Source organism: Phocoena sinus, chromosome X (genome assembly GCF_008692025.1).
Source record: "Phocoena sinus isolate mPhoSin1 chromosome X, mPhoSin1.pri, whole genome shotgun sequence".
Classification (NCBI taxonomy): Eukaryota; Metazoa; Chordata; class Mammalia; order Artiodactyla; family Phocoenidae; genus Phocoena; species Phocoena sinus.
In genome coordinates this window covers 99946512-99968649 of record NC_045784.1, presented here as the reverse complement: position 1 = coordinate 99968649, position 22138 = coordinate 99946512, and positions in this window count along the sequence as shown.

Here is a 22138-nt window from a genome sequence, read left to right as displayed (position 1 = left end):
AGTTTAATGTAACTATGGTTGAAACAGGCAGTATTAATAGTTTTGATTTCTATTGGGTTCACTCTAGGAGAAGTTCATAACTCAGTATTTCTGTTAAACCACATCACTGCAGTGTTCAATGCAAGGAATAGAACAGAAAAAAAGGAGAAGCTGAATGAAGGGTAGGGACTTGTATAAAAATAACAGAGAGGTTTTGGAAATAATCATAAAAGGAGCTAGAAGGCAATTCCTGGCCTCTGGTGAGAAGCCTACCCTGGGCTCATCTCCTCTGCCACTGCCCAGGTGTTATCCTAAATAATGGCAACATATTTTCCTGCTGCCTAAGTACAGAAATGGATCTTGAGTTTTAATCTGACAGGGAGCAACTCAAATGAGATGTGTCTGTTTCCTTTTTTCACTGAACTTTAAAAAATAGCGAAAACTTGGAACTTCTATGACGACTTTTGGGGGCTCTCATAATCTTTTACACATAGATGTGCTATCACGTACAGTTTACAAAATAATGTCATGCTTAACTGAGGGGAAGTTAGGGCTTCTCATGACTTACAGTTCCCTCTAGGAAAATACGGCTGTATTTTCTGGCTAAAAAATCATCCATCAGGGCTTCCCTGGTGGCACAGTGGTTGAGAGTCCGCCTGCCGATGCAGGGGACATGGGTTCGTGTCCCGGTCCGGGAGGATCCCACGTGCCGCGGAGCGGCTGGGCCCGTGAGCCATGGCTGCTGGGCCTGCGCATCCGGAGCCTGTGCTCCACAATGGGAGAGGCCACAACAGTGAGAGGCCCGCGAACCACAAAAAAAAAAAAAAAAAATCATCCATCAGTCTGTCGATCACCATCATTGTTCTTTTTAACTCCTGAATCCAGTTTCGATTTATTAATTAAGCCAGAGCATCCCAATATCTCTTCTGCTACCTAAATAATTTGCCAAGATGTTTGTTATTGAAACAATTCAAAAGAATCATGTGATTTATAAGCCATAACCAAAAATTGCCCTTTTGAAATTCTTTTCTAGATATGACCTTAAAAACTCAGTAGGTAGTTAATTTCTTTATCAAACTTGTCATTGATTATCCATTAGGTGCCAGAGACTATATTAATTGCATCCACCTCAAACTTTCTACTGCCTGAAATGGACCACTACATTGACTGCTAACTGGGTTCATTTTATAGTCTTCTCGAAATAGTTTTCATTTCTCCATTTCACTACAAGATACACAAGATGGCCTTCTCCATCTACCTCCAGCCCTGACAATAGGCCAAAGAAGTATGTCTTCCGTAGATCTGAAGCATGTATCTTTAGCTGAGATCCCAGCTGTTCCTTACCTCATCAGTACTGAGTGAATCTGAAATCTTGCTACACAATGCCTTATATCATTTCCCAGAAAGAATGCACTACACTCGGGAAGGTTTCATAGCTGTTAATAAATGCAAGTTTATTCTAAGAGATTTCCAGAGCACATGTTAGTCATCACATATTAGGTTCAAATGGGCAGCCCAACTTTCGCCAACAAAGACCAATGAATAGCATTTTAGGAAGACAGGAACCAGGAGGGATGGTAAGAAGGAAGACAAAGTTTGAAAACATAGGTACAGACAGAATCAGATGCCGTAAGTTTTGTTCACTTAAAATAGGTGAGTATTGTGAAAAATACAGATGCCAACATCAGGAGGCATAGGTACCTAAGTTCATAAGGACGTTGTGCAGAAGCCAAGACTAAATAGGGTAAACTGCAGTCCTCATGTTGGACTGACAGGGGGCGAACTGAGTGGGAATAGCAAGTGACTTAATTAGGATGGATTTTGTGACTAGATTTGGAGACAGATTATACCTAATCTAGGGAGCCAGGTACAAGGGCATGAAACCAATCAGGCCCTGACCTTTATTTAGATAGTTGGCATTTTCAGATTATAAATTTACATTATTAATAACCATCCTTTGTTGATTGCGTTTGCCTTTACAAACCCTTTTCACACAGATTTCCTCATTGGTGATTTATGATAATCGTGATAGGCAGAGTAACTATTATTTATTCCAGTTTATAAATAGAAACATGGACACAAAGAGGTTAAGTGACTTGACCTAGATAATACCACTGCAGACTGGTGCGGTTCCCATTTATTGTCAGGCACTTGATAGACATCTGTTTTCTCAGTTCTCAGAACAGCCCTGTGAAGTAGATAGGTATTATCTTTATTTGATAGATGAGGAAATATGCGTTCAGAGAGCTGGGATAACCTAGCGAAGATCACATGGTAAGTGGCAGAGTTGGCCGTTGAACCCAGTCTGTCTGGCTCCAAAGCTTGTGCTCTTGACAACTAGGCTGTGTTATTTTCTGTTTCCGTTACTACAATTTTCACATTAACACCTGCTTCCAAGATAATTTTGTGGTTCACTTCATTCATTTCTGGCGTTGTGAGCCCCTCTAAATTCAGTAACAGCAGGGCTGCTACTGGCCAGGCTAGCGGGATCAACTCACAGATGTTGTTTTACGTTTATAGTCTCCATGCAGGGAGGCGGGTGTGTTCCCACATTGCATTCCCTACAAGTTGCAGATCTCTGAAATGCTCACAGTGTGCATATTTTGCTTCTGGTATGTTTTTCCGAAGATACATTCCAGAACTTTTGTAGGAGGAGGCAGAGGAAAGGAGCATGCTATGATTTGAGCTTTTTCATAGCACGCCTGAGGAACTGAAATTCAGTCAAGAGCAAGTGGGTTCTTTTGGGTTTCAAAGATGAGAAATAAGGGACCTTAGTGAAGGGAGAGAGAAAGAAGCGTAGACAAACTTTCCTTACTTCATGATTTTGCCTGGGGATAGCCCTTCCCAGGAGCCATTTGGTTTTGGGTGTCTCTTGCAGGGTATATGAAGAGATGAAAGAAACAAGAGCCATTGACATTGACGTGACTCACAAAGCATATGGCTCTAAATAATGAGACCCTTTATCTTGGAGAAGAATCTAAAGGGCATGGGAGAAACCCTCAGGTAACTCATTAAAAAAACGTAAAACTGAATAATTTCCTTTCTGAGGCCATAATCTTTTGGTCTTTTTCAGATGTTGCACCAAGAAATAAAAGCTTAGGGTTGGTAGAAATAGCAATCAGTTCATTAGGAAGCCTCTGGATGGTGTAAGTATTTGCCATTAGCCTTCTGTTTCTTTAGCTGCTAGGGAGCCAAGAACATTAAATTATTTTAAAATATTAAATTAATAAAAACTCCTCTGTTCAAATGTCACTGCTTCTCTGGAAATGACATCATCTGTTAGCTAAAATATTGAGAAAATGAGTACATCCTTATGTGGTGGAACGTGTGGGGAGCAAAACTGAGAGTGGGTGGTTTTAAAGCTGTTGAGAACCTTCCCAACATGAGGTCTGTTTATTAAGAGGCTTTGGAATGGATGCTCACGTACTTCCTAAATCAACAAAGAGCCTCATCTTATTCATCTGAATTTGTCCTCTTACTCAGGACTTAACTGTCTACGCTGGTGGTGGTTGTCTGTGGGCTTTCAGTTTTACATGGATCAGGAAGCCATGCTTTAAGACACAAACAATGAAACTCAGGAAAAATTGATATGATAGTATTTTGTAGGTGGGTTGGTGGTAGTGGGGGTGTTGTGGAGAGAGATATGGTAGATAATAGATTAAGGACACGTGTGTGCCCTCATGCTCAGATAAAATGCTAAGGATGGTGGGATCCCTGAAGCAAAAACAGGGGATTGTGAATTGGCCTCGGAGCTTGGCCTAACCTCGGGTCCACGTGACCCAGTGAGTGCCCTAGAAGAAACGGAGCCTGCGTGTTGGTGGCCAGCTACTGGAATTGGAGGTTAGCCCTTTTGAGAACATGCTTTGGGTCCAGAGATATCTCTGGGGAACATTCATCTTTATGTCCTGATCGTAGTCACGTTGTGTTCTTTGTAATTATTACCTTTACACTAAAAGTAGATAAGAATATTTCCATGTTTCATACCCTAGGGTCTCTCTTTAGTTTCTGACTCAGTTTTTTTGATATAGAGGTGAAGTCACTCAGAGCTGAAATTCTCCAAGTCCCCTATTGGGTCCTTACAAACAGAAGACACTTTTGCGATCTACCAGTTTCTCAGTATAGTGATCATATTTCAGAAACAAACCGTATATGCATGGGCTTATTTCTGGGCTCTTTATTCTGCTCCATTGGTCTATGTGTCTGTTTTTATAAGTGATCATATTTCAGAAACAAACCGTATATGCATGGGCTTATTTCTGGGCTCTTTATTCTGCTCCATTGGTCTATGTGTCTGTTTTTATACCTGCACCATACTGTTTTGATTACTATAGCTTTGTAATATAGTTTGAAATCAGGAAGTGTGATGCCTTCAGCTTTGTTCTTTCTCAAGATTGCTTTAGCTATTTGGAATCTTTTGTGACTCCATACAAATTTTAGGATCTTTTTTCTATTTTTGTGAAAAATGCTACTGGAATTTTGATTGTACTGTATCTATAGATTGCTTTCGGTAGTATGATCATTTTAGCAATGTTAATTCTTCTAATCCATGAACACGGACTATCTTTCCATTTATTTGTACCTTCTTCAATTTCTTGCCTCAATGTCTTATAGTTTTCAGCATATAAATCTTTTACCTCCTTGGTTAAATTCATTCCTAAGTATTTTATTGTTTTCGATTCAGTTGTAAATTGAATTGTTTTGTTTATTTCTCTTACAGGTAGTTCACTGTTAGTGTATAGAAACGCAACTAATTTTTGTATGTTGGTTTTGTATCCTGAAACTTCACTGAATTCGTTTATTCCAACAGTTAACTGGGGGAGTCTTTAGGGTTTTCTACATATAAGATCATGTCATCTACAAAGAGACAGTTTTACTCCTTCCTTTCCAATTTGGATGCCTTGTATTTCTTTTAGTTGCCTCATTGCTGTGGCTAGGACTTCCCAGTACTATGTTGAATAGATTTGATGGGCATCTTTGTCTTGTTTCTGATCTTAGAGGAAAGCTTTCAGTCTTTTACCACTATGATGTTAGTGTGGGTTTTTCATATTTGATCTTTATTATGTTGAAGTATTTTTCTTCTACAGATGATCCCCAACTTAAAATGGGACAACTTAAGAATTTTTGACTTTACAAGGGGGTGAAAGCAATGTGCATTCAGTAGAAAACGTACTTCCAATTTTGAATTTTGGTCTCTTCTGGGCTAGCGATATGTACATATTATCTTGTGATAGTACATACTCTTTTGTAATCCTGGGCACAGCTCTCGGTCAGCCATGCAGTCATGAAGGTAAACAATTGATAAACTGTACCCATTCTGTATCAATACAACCATTCTATTTTTCACTTTCAGTACAGTATTCAATAAGTTGCATGAGATATTCAACACTTTATTATACAATAGGCTTTATGTTAGATGATTCTGCCCAATTGTAGGGTAATATAAGTGTTCCGAGCATGTTTAAGGTAGGCTAGGTTAAGGCATGATGTTTGGTAGGTTAGGTGTATTAAATGCATTTTTGACTTAAGATATTTTCAACTTATGATGGGTTTATTGGGATGTAACCCCATTATAAATTCAGGGAGATCTGTATTCCTTTTCTTGTCTTGAGTATTTTTATCATGAAAGCATGTGGAATTTTGTGAAATGCTCTTTTTCTGCAGCAATTGAGACAATCATGTGGTTTTGTCCTTTTTGTTGATGTGATGTATTACATTGATTTTTTTTTTTTTTTTGTATGTTGAATCATGCTTGCATTCCAGGAATAAAGTCTGGTTGGTCATGTTATAATCCTTTTAATATGCTGCTGAATTTGATTAGTTAGTGTTTTGATGAGGATTATTTGCATCAATTATTCATTAGGAATATTGGTCTGTAGTTCTCTTTTCTTGTGGTACCTTTGTCTGGTTTTAGTATCAGAGTAATGCTGACCTCAGAATAACTTAGGATGTATTTCCTGCTCTTTAAGTTTTTTAGGAGAGTTTGAGAAGGATCATTGTTCATTCTTCTTGAAATGTTTTTTTAAACACCATTTCTTTGTATATTTACATTGACTGGAGAACTTCATATTTTCATATGGCTTCAAGTTCATATCTAAAGTCCTTTTAATTTCAACTTGAAGGACTCCCTTTATCATTTTTTATAAGGCAGGCCTAATGGTAATGAACTTCAGCTTTTGTAGATTTGGCAATGTCTTCGTTTCTCCCTCACTTTTTTTTTTTTTTTTTTTTTTGTGGTACGCGGGCCTCTCACTGTTGTGGCCTCTCCCGTTGCGGAGCACAGGCTCCGGATGTGCAGGCTCAGCGGCCATGGCTCACGGGCCCAGCTGCTCCGTGGCATGTGGGATCTTCCCGGACCGGGGCACGAACCCGTGTCCCCTGCATCGGCAGGCAGACTCTCAACCACTGCTCCACCAGGGAAAGCCCCTCTCCCTCACTTTTGAGGGACAGTTTTGTTAGAGTTCTCAGTTGACAGTATTTCTCTTTTAGCACTTCATATATATATGAAGTATATATATATATATGTGTGTGTGTGTGTGTGTGTGTGTGTGTATATATGTAAGTGTATATATATACGTGTATGTATGTATATATATACATGTGTGTGTGTGTATGTATATATATATATATATATATATATATATATATATATATATATATATATATATATATATATATATATATATATCATCCTTCTGCCTCTGGCCTGCAAGAATTCTGCTGAAAACTCTGCTTGTAATCTTGTTGAGGATCCTTTGTATGGGATGACTCATTTTTTTCTTGTCGCTTTCATGCTTTTTCCTTGTCTTTGGCTTTTGACAGCCTGACTATAATGTGTCTTATATTGGATTTGGGGGGGTTATTTTACTTAGAGTTTGCTGAGCTCCTTATGTTTGTATATCCAAATTTTTCCTTAAATTTGAGAAAAATTTGGCTATTATTTCCTCAAGGAAATGCTCTCATTTTCTGTCTTCTCCTTCTTGAACTCCTTTAATGTATATATTGGTCTACTTGATGGTACCTCCTAAGTCCCTTAGGCTCTGTTAACTTTTATTTGTTCTTTTTCTTTTTTTCTTTCTTTCTCCTCAGACTTGATAATTTCAAATGACTTGGATTCAAGATTCCTGATTCTTTCTTCTGCCTGTTTGAGTCTGCTGTTGAATTCCTTTAGTTAATTTTTCAACTTGGTTCTCATATCTTTCAGTTCTATCATTTCTGTTTGATACCTTTTAACTGTCTATCTTTGTTGATACTCTCATGTTTTCAGATCTCATTTTCCTAATTTCCTTTAGCTCTTTGAGCATATTTAAGACAATTATTTAAAGTCTTTTTCTAGTAAGTCCAATGCCTTTGTTTCTTCAAGGATGGTTTCTGTATATTTATTTTATTCCTTTAAATGAGCCATATTTTCCCATTTCTTTGTACTCCTTGTGATCTTTTGTTGAAAATTGGACATTTGCATGTCTCCCAGTCTTTGCAGATTGGCTCTGTTCTGGGGAAGGCTTTCATTAATTATTAGGACATGTTCTGAGCCTTGGGATCAGTCTAGATGAAGCCTTAAGGTCTTCTCAATTCTTTTCCGATCATTTGTCTTCCCTGGGCCTGTGTGTGTGCTTTTTACAATTCCCTCTTATGCACAGCTGCTTTTAAATGTCTTAATTTCCCTATGAATCGGCCCCCTGTTTTCTCTCAGGACTTTCTGTTCTGTTTTTCTGTCCATAATCTTGTGCCCTAGGCATCTGTGAGTCTGAAGTCTCTCTGCAGCTATCAAAAGCTGTGCATACTGTTTCCTGCAGCTTTTCCTAGTTTGGTCCAACCTGTGCCTCTTTTGGCTGTCGGAGATCCAAATTAGGAGATACAGACACCATTCCCTCAGGACACCCCCAGAAAGGTTAGAACTTTGCAAATTACATACACTCTGTTCTGTAGTTCAAGGGTGGGAATTGAGAACCAGGCTACCACTTACCCCAAATTGTACCACTCCAGGACAGGGAGGGGTGGAGCAAGTATGAGTGAAGACTCCTTGAAATTTCCTACTGTTTTGAATGTGGGTTTTTCTTGATTGTGCATTTGCTTGGTTGCTATAGATCTTTTGTTTGTTTTCCAGAGCTCCTATAAAATTGTTTTAGCCAAGCTCTAGTTGTTATTTAATGTTTCTGTGGGGCAGTGAAGGCCTGTAGGTTTCTAGTCTGTCATCTTGCTGATGTTACTCCCCCAGTTTCAGTTCTGGCTTACTGACCATAACTGTCCAGATGCAAAACTATGAGCATATGGGGAAGAATGTGTCTATGACCGACAATGGCAATGTGGGACTAGATTTTAACGTAAGGGTAGAGATATGTATTGGTTGCTAAGTAAATTGGCGACAAGAGAAGCAGAATTACCAGGTTGACCTTTCTACTGTTTGCTGTGCTGTGAGTAATAAACTGTCTTATTCTGATATGAGTCTTGTTGTCTGGTTTTGGCACCTATGGAACAGTGGCAAGCCAACCTGTGTGCGTGCTTTGTCATCTTCTCTGTACTCTTGATACTCCTTGCCACCCTATGTGAGGTTGACATTCTTCTTTGACAGTGATGGTTGCCTTTAATTCTTGAATATTCAATTATAGAGTTTTTGTTGGTGTGTGTATATGTAGCTGTGTGTATGAGTTTGTGCTCATTTTATGGATCAGCAATTGGTAGTATGATGTCACTAGATACCCTAATGGTCCCTTAGAGCTATGGAACATATGGAATGTTGGCAGTTCTTCTTCAGATTGGAATTGAGTGTTGGAGTAATTTAACTCTGAAGGTGATGGGCCAGTCAGAGAACACAGCCTCTCTGAGACAGAGAGAGCTCAACTAGTTCCAGTGGGATATTGTTTGGATTGAAGTTGTTGAAGAAGAAACCCAGACTCTAACTGACACAAATAAACATAAGATGAAAGTTGGGGAGGGGTGGAGGGTATAGACAATAAGGACAGCCTGTATGTATTTAATATTCTGCCGGCAGCAAAAGAAACAATCAATAGAATGAAAAGGTAACCCATGGAATGGGAGAAAATATTTGAAAATCATATATCTGATAAGGGAATATCCAAAATGTATAAAAAACTCATTCAACTCAATAGTGAATAAAGAATTTACTGTACTGTACTGTACTAACCGTACAGCCAGCCCAAACTGGCCCTGTCCTGTTTCTAACAAGATACTGAGTTGTTTTTCCGAGACGATACAATGAAATCACAAGCCATTCAGCCAAAGCGTGTTCAGAGGAGAACATTTTTATTTCAAATAACACAGGAAACCAAAGTTTCTCCTCCCCTATGGAACCAAAGGACCAAGACATGACCAGAACATGAATGCTGGAACCCTTTCGCTAGTGAAGAGTCCGTTGTCCAGGAAGTTCTGGTGCTGAAGCCCTTTTTACCATACCTTACCATAAATGACCAAATTCCGAAGTCCTCCAATCAAAACCTGCCCTGCCACTTGTGCCCCCCACCTCATACCAGCCCTCCTTCCCTAACTCGTAAAAGTGTGACCAAACCCTGGATCAGGGAGACAGATTTGAGAGCCTTGCCTCCTGTCACAATGAAGTCTTTTCTCAAAAGCCGGTGCTATAGTAATTGGCTTCTATGCACATCCTTTTGCTTGGTAGCACCTCTTAGAATGTTGATCGTCAAAATGATGAGCTGTAACAAATGCTGGTGAGGATGTGGACAGAAGGGAACCCTTGTGCACTGTTGACGGGAATGTGAATTTGTTCAGTCACTATGGAAAGCCGTGTGGATGTTCCTCGAAAAATTAAAAATGGAACTACCATATGACCCAGCAATTCCCCTTTGGTATATAACCAAAGGAAATGAAAACAGGATCTTGAAGAAATATCTGCGCTTTCATGTTCCTTGCAGCCTTATTTATAACAGGTAAGATATGTAAACAACCTAAGTCTCTGTCAGTGGATGAAGGGGTAAAGAAAATGTGATGATAAGCAAACACATGTACATACAGTAAAACATTTAGCCGTAAGAAAGAAGGAAATCCTGTTATTTGTAGTAACATGGATGGACCTTGAGGGCGTTATGCTGAGTGAAATAAGTCAGATGAGGAAAGACAAATACTGTATGATCTCACTTATTGTAGAATCTAAAAAAGCCAAACTCATAGAAACAGAGCAGAATGGTGGTGGACAGGGAGTGGAGGAAATGGGGAGGAGTTGGTCAACTTTCAATTATAAATAAATTGCGGGGATCTAATGTACAGCATGGTGATTATAATTAAAAATACTGTATTATATACTTGAAAGTTGCCAAGTAGATCTTAAATGTTCCTACCCCAGAAAAGGAAATTGCAATTACGTGAGGTGACAGAAGTGTTAGCTGAGGCTATGGTGGTCATCATTTCACAATATTTAAGTGTATCAAATCAACACATTGTACACCTTAAACTTATACAGTGTTATATGTCAATTATATCTTAATAAAGCTAGAAAAAAAATATTGTGCTGGGTACCTTCCATACGTCACTCCTAATCTCACAATAGCCATTTGTTTTTAAAGAAAGAAAGATACATTTAATTTTATCAAAGCTTAAGACTACTCATGAAAAATTATCATTAATAAAAAGAAATGGCAAGCTAGACAGTGATGAAAATATTTGTAATAGAGGTATTTGTCAAAGAGCTCTTATAAATTAATAACAAGAAGACAAACACAATTTTTTGAAGTGAGCAAAAGCTTGTACAGATATTCACAGGAAAACCTAAATAAACGAATGGCCGGTCAGCATATGAAAAGTGCCCAGCACCATTAGTCATGAAGGAAATGCAAGTCAAAACCACAGAGAGATCTTACTACATACGAACCAGAATGTCCAAAGTTAAGACTAACAGTATCAAGTTGGGACAAAAATGTGGAGCAATTGAAGTATTCATATACTGTTGGTGGGAGTGTAAAAAGGCACAACCACTTTGGAAAACTGTGTGGCAGTGTCTAAGAAAGTTAAGCATCACCTACTTTACGAGTCAGCAATTCCACTCTTAGGTATAGTCTCAAGCTCAATAAGTGTATACGTGAATTAAAAGCCTTGCACAAAGATGTCCACAGCAGCGTTTTTCATAATAAACCCAAACTGAAAACTGCACTTGTTTATCTGCAGGTGAATAGATAAACAAAATGGTGGTACAATTTACAGAAAAGAATATTATAGAGAAAATAAAAGGAACAAATTACTGATACAACTGGGACTTGAAGAACCTCAAATACTTTGTCAAGCAGAAGCAGCCACAAAAGAGCACATACAGCGTCATTTCATTTGTGAATTTTGGAAACAAGCAAAAACATCTATGATGATAGAAATCAGAATAGTGGTTGCCTCTGGTGGGGGTAACAGATGTGGACTGACTGCAAAGAGGCACAAGGGAACCTTCTGTGGTGATGGATATGTTCCATATCTTGATTTGGCTGACGAATGCATGGATGTATATATTTATATAAATTTCAGATATATACTTAAGATCTGTCCATTTTGCGGTATTTATATTGTCCCTCATCAAAAAAAAAAATCAGCAAAAAGTACTGAAGAGTGGACTTTAAGTGAACCAAAGCTTGTAAAAAAAAATGTTAAAACAACAACAAAAAGATTTTAAATCCATGATCTAAGGAGGAATAATGAACAGGTATACCTCACTACTTGGCCTATTTCCACCTGCTCACCACTTTTGCTTCCATCTATTTGGCAAAGTTGAATGACTTTTACACAGTGGAGCACACATAAATAAGAGGGAGTTGAAGCCCAGGGGAACAGTATTCAGTGCTGTCTTTACCACTAACTTCTTTTGTGATCTTGGGCAAGTCACTTCCGCTGGACCTCTGCTTCCTCATCAGTAATCTCACAATAGCCTTGTCGTAAGACAGGTGCTATCATCAGTTCATAGAAGAGGAACTAGAGGCTCTATAACATTAGCTGATGTATCCAAAGTCACATATCTAAGAAGCAGAAACCTGGATTCAAACCTTGGCCTGTAGGATTCCAAGGTCTGTGCTCTCGCACTCTTTTTTGCTTCATCTAGGAGTTATAGTGTATAGTTCTGTGAGTTTTGGCAAGCATACGGTCAGGTAACCACTGTAGTCAAGCTGTAATGGTTTTCCCATAACGTGAAAAACCCGAACGAACTTTTTGGCCAACCCAGTAGTTCCCTTGTGCATACCTATTTGTAATCGATCCCCTGCAAACTCCAGCCTCTTGGAAGTACTGATCTGTTTTCTGTAGCTATAGTTGTGCCCTTTCTGTAATGTCACATAAGTGGAATCATAGTCTGTAATCTTTCAAGTTTGGCTTCTTTCGTACTGCATGATGCAGTTGAAATCCAACCACGTTTCTGCATGTATGAATAATTTCATTTTCTTTGCTAAGATTCCACTATATGGATGTAACATATAAGATTGTTTATCCGTACAAGAAGTGGTAGATATTTGGATTGTGTCTGGTTTGGGGTGACTATGTATAAGGCTACTATGAACATTGATGTATAGATTTTTGTGTGGACGTAAATTTTCATTTCTCTAAGCTAAATAGGAGTGGAATTGCTGAGTCATACGGTAAGTATATATTTAATTGTATAAGAAACTGCTAAATTGTTTCCCAAAGTAGCTATACCATTTCGTATTCCCGTAAAAAATAAACAATCCCAGTTGTCCTGCATCCTCACCAGTAATTGATATTGTCAGTTTTTGAAATTTTAGTAAGTCTAATGTTGTATAGTACGATGTCATTGTGATTTGAATTTGCATTTCCTTAAGATCTGATTAAGTTGAGCTTCTTTTCATGTGCTTATTTGCCATCTTTTGCCGTATATGACATTTTCTTCAGATCTTTCACTCATTAAAAAAATTGGATTGATGGTTTTCTTTTTGAGTTTTTAGTTCTTTATGTATTTTGCATACCATTACATTATCAGATATGTGGTTTGCAAGTATTTTCTCCCAGTCTGTCACTTGCCATTTCATTTTCTTAGCAATGTTCTTTTGAGGAGAAGTTTTTAATTTTGATGGAATCTAATTGATCAATTTTTTTAATGGTCTGTGCTTTTTGGATCCTATTAAAAAATCTTTGAAGTTGCAAAGATTTTTCTCCTATGTTTTCTCCTAGTAGTTTCATAGTTTTAGGTTTTATATATAGGTCTATGGTCCACTTCAAGTAAATTTTTAATATAGTGTGAGCTATGGATCAAAGTTCTTTTTTTTTCTTTTTGTACATGAATGTTCCATTGTTCCAGCACTGTTGATTGAAAAGACTCTCCATTGTCTATTTCATTGCTTTGGCACCTTTGCAGAAGATCAGTTGACCATATATTTATGGGTCTATTTCTGCACTCGATTCTGTTCATCTGTGTGTCTATCTTTTCACCAGTATGTATATACCACGCTGCAGTAATTCCTAAATCTTGACAGTAAGTCATCAAATCAGATAGCATGAGTCTTCCAACTTTGTTCTGCTTTAAAACTATTTTGGCTATTTCAAGCCCTTCTCTTTTCCATATAAATTTTAGAATCAGCTTGTTGATTTCTATTTTTTAAAGGCCTGCTGGAATTTTGATTGGAATTGTAATTATAGACTAATTTTGGGAGAATTGACATTTTAACAATATTGGGTCTTTGGACACATTTCATATCTCCATATATTTAGGTCTTCTTGACTGGTCTCATCAATGTTTTCTAGTTTTCAGCCTCTACATACTGCATATGTTTTGTTGGATTTATATCTAAGTATTTCATGTTTTTTTCTGGTGTTATTATACATGGTACTTTAAAATTTTAATTGTCTAAGTTTTACTTTCTTATAAATAGAAATTTTTGTATGTTGACCATGTGATGTCGCTAAACCTAAACTCGTTAGTTCTAGGACCTATTTTTGTGGATTCCTTGGGATTTTCTAAGTAGAAAATCATGACATTGGTGAATAGGCACAATATTGTTTCTTACTTTCCAATCTATATGTATTTTATTTCTCTTTATTGACTTTTTCCACTGATCAGGACTTCCAGTGCGATTTTAATTGGAGTGGTGGGAGTAGGCATCCTTGGAGGATCTTTAGGTGGATAATGGTCAATTTTCCACCATTATGTAATGAGGCTATGTGTAGGATTTTTTTTTTTTTTTTTTTTGGTAAATGCCATTTATCAGATTGAGGAAATTTCCCTTTTATTTCTAGTTTGTTGAGAGATTTTATTATGAGTGATTATTGAATTTCGGCAAAAACTCATATCTGTTGATATGGTATATTACATTGATTTTCAAATCCATTGGATTTGTGACAGTACATAAGAATGAATGATAATGACAATAATAATTACTTCGTTTATTCTGTGCTTACCATATGCTCACTACTTTTTAGTACAGAAATGTTGATTCCTTACCCTACCTGACTCACTTCTACTTCCACTGGAAGTGAACCTCCTAAGCTTCAAGGATATCAATCGAAGGAAAGCCTTTGGGAAGGGAATAAGGAATCACCATAGATATGTTAAATGGAACATGCCATGGTGAAATACATAAATACATTAGAAACTAGAGATTAAGACGTAGGTAAAACTGTTACAGAATGCAAGTCCATGTGCCTGATGCACAGTGAGGCCAAACAAAGTGAAAAGTAGGAGTTTGGAGCCGAGAAAGGTTTACCGCAGGGCCACACAAAGAGATGGGTGGCTTGTGCCCAAAAAACCCCGATGTCCTTGAGGGTTTCACAAAGCACTTTTAAAGGCCAGCTGCGGGAGGGGCGCGGTTGGTTGTTGCAAACTTCTTGGCATTGGGATCCTTTGTTCTTGCAGCCATCTGTGTAGGTCAGGTCATGATGTTCTTGTAAACCTCCAACAAGACAAATGTTGTTCTCTGTTCTGCAGCATTTTCTCTCTATATGAATGGACCCTTAAAGGTCAGAGCCCCGAGGACAGGCTATCCTGTGTATTTCAGGCTATAGGCAGCGTTCTTTTACAAAAGGTGCAGAGCCACCGTGACTAAGCACAGGCAACAGAGCACAAGGGTTATTAAAGTAAAGGAGCAGATCTAACGTGGAGTCAGATTTGTTCTTCCCTATTATAAAACCATATCCTACCCTAAGACAAAGAAGAAGAGTAGAGCTTCTGGGTCGTTGAAAGTGTGGAGATTTGGGGACAGTGACGCATTTTGAGAGGGCGTGGGAGCTCCACACTCATTCCCACATACTTTGTCCCACACCTCTCTTCCATCCGGCTGTTCCTGCATTATAGCCTTTTATAATAAACCAGTGATCTAGTTCCGTAAGAAAGAGAGAAAATTAAGAAGAAACAGTAGTGGCAGTGACAAAAATGATAAATGCTGGACTGGAAGTGAGGGGTGTCAGAAGTGGTGCTTTATGATGTCTAAGCCACCCCAGGGTTACCATTGGCTGGAGCGGTGCCTTGATGACCAAACAAAGGGTAAGGGTGGGCCTCCTCACTGTCCTCAGCGAGGTATAGAGGGAGAAATCAGGAGGCCTGGGACAGACTGCTCGGAGGCTTCAACATGCCTGAGATTACCAGCGAACCACAGGAGCTTAGCACAGATAAGGAACAACCAATCCTAAGCACAAAACAACCAGTCCCCGGTGGGCAACACCTGATCCTAAGTGCAGAACACCATCCAGGAGCACTGAAGAAAGGAAGGAGAGGATGACCCCCTGTCAGTGCAAGCTCAGAGACAGTACGGAGGTGCGGAAGACAGCCAAGTGGGTTGAAATGCCCCTGCAGGCGTGTGCAACCAAAACATCTTCTGAAGCATCTATCACCCATTCAAGAAAGTGTAAGAGAAACAGAACTAACGATATTTGTCTATTACCACCAGCTGATGAAGAGAGCGAATCAAAATAAGAGCAGAATTAGCTGGAGCATAACCAAGAGACTGCAGGGGACTCCACCCATCCGAGTAATACACTGGGTAGAGAGAGGCCTGGAAACCTACAGCTAGCTACTGCCTCTCCAGAGGGGCCTGTGGAGAAATGGCCAACTATGTAGAGACCAAACGTTATACCAACCAGGTGCACAGATGGTGATGGTTAAAATCAACAAGACAGGGCTTCCCTGGTGGCGCAGTGGTTGAGAGTCCGCCTGCCGATGCAGGGGACGTGGGTTCGTGCCCCGGTCCGGGAAGATCCCGCATGCCGCGGAGCGGCTGTGCCCGTGGGCCATGGCCGCTGAGCCTGCGCGTCCGGAGCCTGTGCTCCGCAACGGGAGAGGCCACAGCGGTGAGAGGCCCGCGTACCGAAAAAAAAAAAAAAAAAAAAAAAAAAAAAAAACAAGACATGAAAAAAATTGTAAGAAGTGTAAGGGCACCTCTTTTGCTTCTCACACTTCTATTCCCATCTTCAATCAACACAAATATTTTGAGTACCTTTCTGTATACCAAGCACTCTGCTAGGTGCTGGGTATAGAATGATGACCAAGACAGGTAAGACCCTCACCGTTATGGGTTGTATAGTCTAGTGGGGAAGAGAAAACCTAATCAAGTAATCACGGGGTATCAAAACTGCAACTGTGTTAAATAGTAACTCTACGTGGTTTTACAATCTCGTTATGGAGGTCAAAGAAACTTTCCCTGAGAAAGCGAGGAAGAGATGAAATCAGGACTTCTACCAGGCCAGGGTGCCTGCCAGCTGCAGGAGGTGCCATCCTCCTAGATGACAACCTGAATAGCTTCCCCAGGAGTCATATGATGTGATGGTCCTAAAGAGATTTACGATTGAATTGGGATCAGAAAGATGAGTAGGAGTGACTAAAGTTAATGTCCTGGGGGTTTCTTTCGAGGAAAAACATGTACGAAGTTCCCGTTGCAGACAGAATAAAGCATGGCAAGTAGGACGGTATATAAAAAGGCTAGTTAGATCGGAGCGCAAAGAGAGTGAGAAGGAGAATGTACAAAGAAACTTGGAGGAGGTAGGGGGAGCCAGAATACACGTGGCCTTACCGATTTTGTGGAGGAATTTGTTTTTAGCCTAAGAGCCATGGGTAGCCAGTGAAGACTTAAAGCAAGAGGACGGGGAGGGCATGATTTAAAAGATTTCTCTGCTGTGCAGAAAAATAATTTGTGGATTGGGGAGTGATGTGAGTAGACCAGTTTGAGCCTTTTGGAGTATTCCAATGTTCATATTCAAGGAGTGTAATGATGATGGTGGTACAACTGAAGTGGAAGCATTTAAGTGCACTGAAGAGGTAAATTTGATTTCAGTTGTATATGGGAGGAGAGGAGAGATTCAAGGATGACATCTAGTTTTCTATCTTACATAACTGGCTGGTTAGTGGTTCCATTCCCCAAGCGGGAACACTGCAGGCGGACCAGGTAAGGGTGGGGTTGGGAGCTGTCATCATCAATTCAGTTTTCAGAGACTTTGACTCTAAAAGATCCAAGAGGCATCACGTAGGCAGTTGGTTATTCACGTTTGGATGAAAAGTGTTAAGAGCTTTGATTAGGATGTTGCCAGTGGAACTGAAGAAATGTGGCCATGAATTCAAAAGATCTTTAGAAGGTAAAATCAACACTGCTCAAATGGATTAAATATTGGGAATGAGGGAGAGCGAAGTGTCAAGGATGACATACATTTCTGACTTTCTGTAACTACATGGATAACCAAGATGAGTGATCGCTGCTTGGATGGAACAAGTATATGTTTGGATGCGGTTTCCTTTATGCTGTAGCTCCACGGAAACTGAGTGGAAGAATGGATGCATGAGGGAGAGTAGCTCCAAAACATGCATATGTGATAGAAATGTGTGTGTACTTTTGCTTTTCTTCAGCATTAATTAGGCCCAAGAAAAATTCTCAATTGTTCATTACTTGTTCCCCCAAAGAGTAAGTAATCATTTCTAAGGCAGGCACTTCAAAACTGAAAGTCATCACTTTGCTCGGAGGTGTTTGTATATATCCTTTCAGCCGAGATACATATATTTCAGGGGCAATTATGTGATCTGAATCCATTTCAGTGGGAAATATTTTTCTTTGCATTTTCAGGGCTGTGGTTCTGCTTTATCAAAAGCCAAAGGAAGATCAGTCCTGAAGCTGGGAAATGACTTTGACTAAACACCTGTTAACAGCTTTTACTTTCTATGCTAGTCTACCATAGACTTGAGTTATCCTCATTAATTTGGCATCGCTGGCAATTATATAATTCTTCCTTCATAACGAAAATCCACTTGGGTTCGCCATGTAGTCCATGGAGGTAATTAAAGTGGGTTAATCAAAGGCCCTCATGATTAACAGTTTCTGACATACCCTCAAATCTACTGTAGGCACCAGGTGATGACAGCTGGCTGAGATTCTGTCTCCAGGACTGTTACCTTTTGAATATTAATGAAAGCAGGTTAAAAATGCTTCTTTGTGAAGGAGCATCTTAAGAAAATGTGTATACTTAAGTGGAACCCTTTCAGTGGAAAGGAGTAATCCTTTTAACCCCTCATGTCTTCAACAAATTATCCAGTGACTGGTTTCTCCCTGCGTCCCCTTTTCAAAGGTGGATAAAAGCGTCTACCAAGATCCTTCAATACTTTTCAACCAGTTATATCTGGAATGTAGGGGGCAGGGTGGGAAGTGTGGCCATTTGCAGGGCTTCTTGAATCGAGGCAGATGGAGCAGCTGACTAAGGTGACTTTGTTATTTTCTTGGTCCAGACCGTCCCTTTACTGGGCAGCATTCCATACCTGCAAAGAGTTACTCCTAGAACTTGTGAATCCATTTTCTTGAGGTACTGATAATTTCATCACACAAGCCTGAGAAAAGAACACTAAACTGGGAAACATGCACACAGCAGGGATTTCTTCGAGTGCCTGGTATCACTGAATTTTTGAGATGTGTACCTGGGGTTCAGTTTTTGTGACTTGCTGAAAATCTGCCAGTAAAATTAGCGGAAGGTAGGTGCAAAGTCTGATTTTAGGGTATGGCTTGGGTCTCTTGGATTAGGAACATTTTAACATAAGAACAAACTATTACATCTTTATTTTTTTAAAAAAAGAAACTGTTTATAATGTGCCTCAGTTTGTGTCTGACCTCTAGCCCACGTCTGCGCCTCATCCTGTCTCATTCCATCCCGTGCCTATGTTTTACTTTATTCCTCGTCCCATCTTTGATCACTACCTCAAAAATTGTCCTTGTCAAAATGTTCTGTTATCTCGCTTCTAGCTGTGATGTATTTATCCTGATGATCTTTCTGGAAGAATGTCCTGTCAGGCCTTACCCCCATCTCTTCTCCTCCACCATCTGTATTTGTCCGGTCCAGTGGGGGTGGCCCTTTCCCAAAGTCTGAGGCCAGGAAGGCACTTAAAAAATGCCTTTATTGATTAGGTCAAATGAGAAACGTTTACAATTCAAATAATATAGAAGAGTTCAAGGGAAGAAAATTCAAGTCACCTGTCATCCCACCACCCAGAGACCATCACCGTTAATACCCGGTGAACATTCTTCAGTCTAATATCAGATACGGAAATGAATGCAACTTTATATGCACAACGTTACGCAAACATGCCTTTTTATAACCTGTGTTTTCACCTAAAAATATTGAAGCCATCTCTCCTTGTCAATATATAGAGAGAGTTGTGCAGTCATGGATGTGTAGCTGTCCATCGTGTATACTAACATCCTTCATTTAATTGGATTGGCAGTTTGAACAGGGCAAATATTTGAAGAAACCAGCGTATCTTTGCTCTTGCTCTTCTGTCATATTTGCTTCCGTCTCCTCTTCTTGTGGTTTCCCTCTTTCATTCCTGCAGTGCCGAGGCCTCCCTGTAAGCTAATGAAAGCTTCAGCATATACTCCACTGGGACTGTCTGTCTGTCATCTGTGACCTCTCGTCACCTGAAAAAGGCAGCAAGACCCAAATATAGGAATTCCTAATGATGTCCCTCAGATGGGAAGGAGGACGTATTATTCAGCATTCCCTTTTCTTTTCCCTTTTCTTTTCATTACCAGCTTTCCGGAATGGCTGATCTTTGGGTTTTCTTCTTCTTCTTCTTTTTTTCAAATCACTTCCTAGCTCTTCCAGTTCCCCAGTCTTAAACTGTATTCTCAAAGGTTACTAGTGATTTTCTGATCACTAGATCCAAAGCCATCTTTTCTTCCTCGCCTCTGTGCCATGTCACAAGTATTAGCCTCTCCTTAGAGCTCTTTCCTCGTAGATTTGTCCTCCTACATTTCTGATGGTGCAGCCTCTGTTCCCTTTGATGGCTTTTCTTTCTGCTTTCTTACCATAGGGAGCTTAGAGACTCAATCTTTGGCCTTCTGTTCTTTTATCTTTACTCTCTTTTTTCGTTTCCCCCTAAACCAGGCTCCCTTCAAACTTCTCTGTGTCTGTCAAAGGTGACATCATTCTTTAAATCACTCAGACCTAACAGTTTGAAGTTACCTTTGACTGTGCTTTCCCTTCCTAATCCAGCCAGTCCTTACGTCCTGTCAGTTATTTCTTCAAAATAACACTCAGGCGCTTTCATACACTGTAAGTTGGTACAACCTCTTTGGAAGGCATTTGGGCACTAGCTATTAAAATCTAAAATGCATACGTACATGGTTTGACCTAGCAATTCCAATTCTGTGAAACTATCCTATGGGAATACGCAAGTGTGCCAACATATGTGAACAAGGGTGTACTTTGCAGCACTGTTCATAATAGCAAAGCCTAGAAACTTCATATAAGGCAACAGGCAAGTGGTTACTGGTACATCCATTCTATGGGGTGCAGCTATAAATAAGGACTAGGTGGGTCTATAGGTACTGACATGGAAAGATGTCCATGGCATATTAAGAGAAAAATATCAGTTTTTCTTGTATAATATCTTATTTTTGTATACACACCTCTATACACAAACACATACAGCCACATATATATTACATGTGTAGGAAAAAAAGGCTGTTAGATATGCACCAAACTTTTCAGAATAGTTACGCATAGGAGAGAGATTTGGAGGGAGGGTGGGGGTCTGTTTTTGCTTTCTAATTTATACATTTATAGTTTGTTTGGATGTCTTAAAAATATGCACATATTGCTTTTACAATATAATGATGCAAAATCTTTCCTATTATGTCTTCATTTCTTCTGGCCCAACCTCAAATTGGCGTCACCTGCAACAGTCTCCTAAAGCTCCAATTGCTTTCCTAGCCCTCTGACCATGGACGTTGAGAGCCTCTTTGAAATGAGAAGCATTACCTACCCTGGCTGTCTCCCCGTCTAAAGATTCAAAGGAAATAATTCACAGGATATGCATGAGCTTTGAAAAACTGCTAAGCACAGTGTGAACGTAAGGCATCACTTCTAACAGCGACGGGCAGCATCACCTAGGGTGTGATGTCTCAGAGAGGTCTGGGAGATCACACAAATAGCACCAATGCAATAACAGAACTGAAGCCCAAAGGGCAAAGCATTGTCATCCAAGGGCCTTCTTCAGCTTCCATTGATGAACCTCCCGAAACTAACTTTAACATTCACATCACCTTTGGTTTTGACTAGATAGCATTCATCTTTGTCATGATAATGCCAGGAGTTTGCTAGCGCTCTGCCATTGGACTCACACTTATCTGTAAGCCTAACTGGCACTATTAACATTCCAAGGACGTAGGAGCCGTATAATAATGTGGGCACAGAGCTAGAAATGTATTCTCCATATTTAGAAGTGCATCGATTTCCCTTTAAGTGAGCTATTTTAATAAAAGCATATGGTCTGCCTAATGAAAAATCTCATTACCTGCACTGAGCTGTGGCGAAGAAATTGCATCTAGCGTGTATATGGTGCGGTGTAAAATGTGTTTACTGCTGCCCCCATGGCTTATGGTGTCTATGAAGATGTCAAAACATGTGTAGTGGTATCAGTTTTCACTTGCTGTGAAGACAAATTAAAGAATTAAGTGGAAGATTTGTGACACTGCCATCGTCTTGGCTCCTATTATCTTTTTTGAGTCCTTGGGCAATATTGTCACAAGCTCCTTTTCTTTGTGGCCACTGCATATCGGACTGTGCAGTAGGTGTGGTTATTAACTGCTGATGACTGAAACTATGGGCCCGAGGTCAAACAAGGGCCTCAGAAGAATTTCAAATTCCGTCGGCCACTCCCACTCTTTGGACCAAGAATTAGAGGAGGGGTAAGGACATTCAACAGACATTTTTTTCCTACTATAAACCAGTAAGTAATAATCAC